This window comes from Leucopleurus acutus (assembly GCF_964270905.1).
Source record: "Leucopleurus acutus genome assembly, chromosome: 18".
Lineage (NCBI taxonomy): Eukaryota > Metazoa > Chordata > Mammalia > Artiodactyla > Delphinidae > Leucopleurus > Leucopleurus acutus.
In genome coordinates, this window is record NC_139160.1 from 53194239 (window position 1) to 53200525 (window position 6287).

Genomic DNA, 6287 nt, shown 5'->3' on the forward strand with positions numbered 1-6287 from the left:
GTAAAAAATAAATCCTAAGATATCCAAAATAGTCATTTATATGATAATATTGAAAGGGAGAGGGCTGGGAGACAGAGGACATGTTGGGCATGCCTGTAATGGGTTTTTACAGTCTATTATGTCATAGTCACAATGTTTCCATTGCAAAGGAGAGGAAGCAGGGCCACAGAAAGCTTTGGTTTTTATTTTGTTTTATTTTACAATGACATTCTTAACTAACCCTATTCCTCTTATTTCTCCAGATACATACAATTTTTTTGAGAACAAATATGGTCTTTCTTTCTCAGTGTCTTGAATAGTACTGTTATAACATTAGTGCTTAAAAATTTAGCAGTTTAAGAGCACCACACCAGACACCTGAATTCCCCATAGATAACACAGAGGTATTTATTCATCATTTTTAATTTCACGCTCAGGTAACGCTGGTAAGTTTCTGCTCTGAAATTTACCAACGGTAAAATCCACATATAAAATCCAGGAGACAATCATTAGTATCAGATAAACAGTTCTAAGAAAGGCATTCTCTGAAAATTATCATTTTGTGAAGGAATTTTCCTCGAAAGCTCCAAGGAACTGTCCTTCTCTTTAGGTTGACATTGCGATTGGAGAGTAGATACTTCCTCCCACTGTCTTGTTTTATTTCTTGTTTGTTTGGTTAGTTTTGTACATCTTTAAAGAAACGCTGTAAATCACAGTGAATACGGAGGCAATAGGGTGGAAGTTAGTTGATAAAGATGCAAACTTTAGAATGAGATAAAAGTCTGAATGGAGGCATCTCTGCCATTTATATCAGTTTGACATCTGCGGGCTTTAGTATCTTATCTACAAGCGTAGGATAATGTCTACCCCCCAGCAGGTTGTGGGGATTAAATGGAATCATGTTTGTAAGAAGCCTCACCTAGGTGCCTGTATCTGGGAGCTACTCAACCCATGCTGAACTACTCTCTTCAGAGAATAAGAACTTGCTTATTTTGTAGCTGGGTTATTCACCCAGAGGATGGCTTTAGGAAGAATGGGTTGAGGAACTTAGTCTAATATCAGTGTGAAGCTCAGCTGGGTTCTGATGGAAGATGAACAACAAGGGGTAGAACTCAGGAAAGTGCCGAGTAGATTGGTTTGAATTAGAGGCTCTCTGCTGTCACCACATCCCTTTTGCCAACCCCTCCTTTTCAGTAGGGAACAAGCTCCACCTCAGAGGGCCCCATCTCAGGCCTGGAGCCTGAACCTGTATACAGAGGAGCTCCTGGACTCTACCTGCATGTTCCACATTCATCTCAAACCTCTCATGTCAAAACCAAAATGCTCGAACTTCTCCATTCAGTCGGCTCTGCACCTTGGGTTCTCTAGCTTTATGATTGATGTTATTATCTAGCCTGGAAAACTGGATTGCATCGTTAACTTTATCTATGTCAAGGACATTCAATTAGTCACCAGGTTCTGTAGGAACTTTTACCCAATGTCACTTCTTCTTGATCTTTATCACTACTGATTTTTCTTAAACCCAGGCTTTGATCCACCCCTTAGCCTCAATACACCCAATTCTTCTCACTTGAAATGCTGTTGCCCTCCCTTCTCTACCTCAGGAATAACTGCTCCTATTTCAAGAAACAACTGCACTGCCCCCTCTATTCAGTTCTTCTCAACCCCTTCAGTGGATGTTTGCTCCCACTCCGATCCAGTAGTGTCCATCTAAAACAGGAGTCCCCAACCCCCGGGCCAGAGGTGGTCCACGGCCTGTTAGGAACCAGGCCGCATAGCAGGAGGTGAACTGCGAGCAAGCCAGCATCACACACATCACTACTGCCTGAACCATTCTCCCACCTTGTCTGTGGAAAAATTGTCTTCCACGAAACCGGTCCCTGGTGCCAAAAAAAGGTTGGGGACCGCTGATCTAAAAGATGAAATCAAGAACGTAGCCCCATTCATTGTTTATCTTAAGTTTTCCATTTTATTAAATGTCTGCATTTTAAAATTATAAAACTAAGAGAAAAACTTGAAAGTGTTCCAGTAAATGATTCAGCAATGTATAAAATGTAAGTCCTGGGCTTCCCTGGTGGCGCAGTGGTTGAGAGCCTGCCTGCCGATGCAGGGGACGTGGGTTTGTGCCCCGGAATGGGAAGATCCCACATGCCACGGAGCGGCTGGGCCCGTGAGCCATGGCCACTGAGCCTGTGCGTCCGGAGCCTGTGCTCCGCAACGGGAGAGTCCACAACACTGAGAGGCCCACGCACCGAATAAAAAAAAAAAAAAATGTAAGTCCTGTATCCCCAGACAAAATCACCACCATTAACAATTTGGTGTATGTCCCACCCTAAATAAACAGAAACACACACACACACACACACACACACACAAGCACCAACACACACATATTTCCAAGAATGAGATTTTAAATACAGACCACTCTCTGGTCTGCTTTTTGGATACTTTTCCTGTCTGACCATTAATATAGACATATGGCATCCTTTTTAACTGGCACATGCAATGAAACACTTTTCATTACATAAGTGTGTCACAATTTATTTAACAATCATATCAATAACAATTTAGTTTGCTTGATCGTAGCTGTTATAAACATGTGCATTAGACATCTTTAGATACAAAGCTCATAACATTTGTCTAATAATTCCCGAAGAAAGTTTTCTTAAACTCTATTTACAGTATCAGAGTATGCATATATTTGATATTATTAGTACTTCACATTAGTTCTCTAGAAAGTTTGTACCCATTTTCATTTCCTCAATTATGGACTTTCCTCCCTTTCACCAACAATGGATATCATCTTATTTTTAATCTTTGTCTGTTTTTTAAGGAATAAATAACATCTCATTTTTCTTTCTTTTCCTAAATTTAAACATCTTTCAATATTTCACTTGCACAATTTTTTTTTTACTTATCTCTTTATACTGTTTGCCCATTTTGTATCATTTGGCTCATCTTTTTCCCATAGGTAGGTAAGTATAGGTAGATACATAAGTAGGCAGGTAGAGATAGATAGATAGATAAACTGTCTTTCAACTTTGTTTAGGCCTTTACCATTTAGACATTCAAAAAAATCTATGTAGCCACCTGCCACTATTTTACATTAAAGTTCCTGGTTTTGGTGTTTAAAAAAAGGTCTCTTTTTAATTAAAAGAAAAAACTCATGTATCTTTTAGTTTTTGTTTCCTGTTTTTTATTTTTTTTTAATTTACACATTTGACTATTCATTCCTTTTTAATGTATTTGTACTTTTAAGGGAGCAAACTTATATTTTCCCCAAAACACTTGTCAATAAACTCCAAATCATTTATTAAACAATCAATCATTTCCTCTTTGATTTTTATTTATTTATTTATTTTAATTTTTTTTCTATTTCTTTATTTATTTTTGGCTGCATTGGGTCTTCGCTGACACGTGAAAGCTTTCTCTAGTTGCAGCGAGCGGGTGCCACTCTTCGCTGTGGTGCGTGGGCCTCTCACTGCGTTGGCTTCTCTTGCTGTGGAGCACGGGCTGTAGGTGCGCGGGCTTCAGTAGTTGCAGCACACAGGCTCAGTAGTTGTGGCTCGCGGGCCCTAAAGTGCAGACTCAGCAGCTGTGGCGCATGGGCCCAGTTGCTCCATGGCATGTGGAATCTTCCTGGACCAAGGCATGAACTCATGTCCTCTGTATTGGTAGGTGGATTCTTGACCACTGTGCCACCAGGGTAGTCCTCTTCTTTGATTTTTAAACGTCACTTTTGTTATATTAAGGGGATCAGAATATGCCATCCTCAAATATGCCATTTTAGCATAAAACTTGTGTTAAGCTGAAGGCAATTAAAAAAACAGCAGACATAGAAAGGGGTCTCTGCCCTCCCCCTATCTGCCTAAAAGCAGTGCATAAATTCCCCTTTGTGAAGGTTTACCCCCTTTCCTTTCCCGTACCAAGAAGAGAAATCACAACAATTATCACTGGAGACAGAAGGTAGGCACTGACATGAGTCTGCACAAACAAACCTTACTAAAATCCCTTTCTTCCATTAGTTTACCCCATATATTTACCTTCCCATAATTCACCATCCCTAGAATTTCAAACCTCTTTTTCTTTGTCTCCTCATCTCTCCCCAAATTTATCACCCTTTGTTGATATATAACCCCTTGGGTTTAATGCCTCTTTGAGTCTGTCTTCATTTCTTTTCTAAGAAAGCCTTTGTGCATGTAATAATTAAAATATTAACATCGAATAAAATTTATATATCTTTTCTCATGTTAATCTTTTGTCAGTTTATGCTCCTACTCTGGTCAAAATGCTGTAATACGCCCTCTGAGAAATATAAAGAGAATGAAGCATGATGTTTTCCATCCAGGAGACAATCTAGTTGGGAAAACTTGTTTGGAAGTAGCTCCAATAAAAGTCAGTATACAAAAGGGGTACTAAACATCAGTATAATATCATTCTATGCAGCAAAGATCCAGTCAGTATCTGTATTCCAGGTGCTGTACCAGACATTATTTGTATAAGTACTCATGATCCTTAAGAAGCTGACAATCTAACCAAGAGATTCAGATCTATAAAGTGAACTACACAACAATGAGATCTGTTCATCTACATGATGAATAAAATGCTGTGTGGACTCCAAAAGAAAGTGAATGGGTAGGGAAATCAGTCATGGGAATGGTTTTACTGTAGGACTAACATTTAGGATAGACCTAGAAGAAGACAACGTGTTACTAGGCAGAGCCAGAGAAGAGGATTCTGGACCCATAAGGAAAGACATTAAGAAAACATGATCTTACAAGAAAAGTGTGTTTGCGTTGAGTAGGGGGATTGAAGTAGTGGAGAGAGATAAACCCAGAAATGTACATTTAAGCCAGATCATTTAAGCCAGAGTGTCAAATTTTTGAACAGGGTAATAAAGAACTTTAATTTTTAAAACAATAGAGTCTTTAATATACATTAAATCCTCTGAGTGCCCTTTACCTCATCATAGCAAGAGTTGAATTTATTTCATCAATTTTGGAGTTTATATTTGAGTTGATGAGCCCTAAAACACAAAGTTCTTGACATATGTGAAGTTTACTTTGGGGGCCATAGGAGCAGCTATCCTCCAGACAGCAGAAAGAGGCTTGTGTGACAGCTGACGGGAGAGAACTAACAACAAAGCAAAATACCATGAACAAAGTGGTTTATGAGCCCTGAGAGCCAATGTTCCAAACTGCAGGCATTGATTTGCAATCAACCTGCTTTTCGTTAGAGTTTAGTTACTTAATAAAGACCATTTTTATTGAATGATGATTAATAATTACCCTTTCAACACTGAGGTGTCTAGCCAGTGTGATGGTGAAAATGATAATGATGATAATAAAATAAGAGCTCATATTCGAAGCTTTTTGATAGGGAATTTTTGTAGAGTGCATTTTGTCCTGAAAGCTTTATATGCACTATACTCTTTAGTTGTCACAAAAAATCCTCTGAGGTAGATACAATTTATATTCCATTGGCCCTTGAAGAAACTGAAGCTCAGAAAGAGTGTATCTTTCCTAAGGTCGTACACTTAGTTGCGAATCTAGCCTCAATATCTATCTGACTCTGGAAATGACATTCTTAATATTGTTCCTATTGTTGTCTTAGAAAGATAATTCTAACAATAAGTGAAAGCCAGTGCTTCCCTGGTGGCGCAGTGGTTGAGAGTCCACCTGCCGATGCAGGGGACGCGGGTTCGTGCCCCGGTCTGGGAAGATCCCACATGCCGCGGAGCGGCTGGGCCCGTGAGCCATGGCCGCTGAGCCTGCGCGTCCGGAGCCTGTGCTTCGCAACGGGAGAGGCCACAACAGTGAGAGGACCGAGTACCGCAAAAAAAAAAAAAAAAAAAAAAGGTGATTCAGGAATATAGCTTGAGTGACTTGGAAGATGATATATCATCCAACACAGGGCATGCAGGCCAATGAGCATGTTCTGGTGGGACACTCAGAGGAGTGGTTGGAACTGAAAATACACATTCTGGAATCAGTTTCATTTCAATAATAGCTAATCCCTAAAGATGACTTTAACCAAGGCAAGAATCTGTAGTAAGACGAGATGAAGAAACAGGCTAGAATACTGGAAAAATCCAAGGTATACCAGTGGTCAACACAGATGCTGTAAGAGTGTAAAGATGGCAGAGTTTAATTCTGACTGAGGACATTAAGAAAGGCATCTTGGAGGAGGTGGGACTCATGGTGGAATTTAAAGGTGCAGATGGAGAGAATAGTGGAAGATGGGAATTCCGGGCTGAGAAAACAGTTTGAATAATAGTTGACGAAAGTCATTTCAGGAACTTAAGAGTG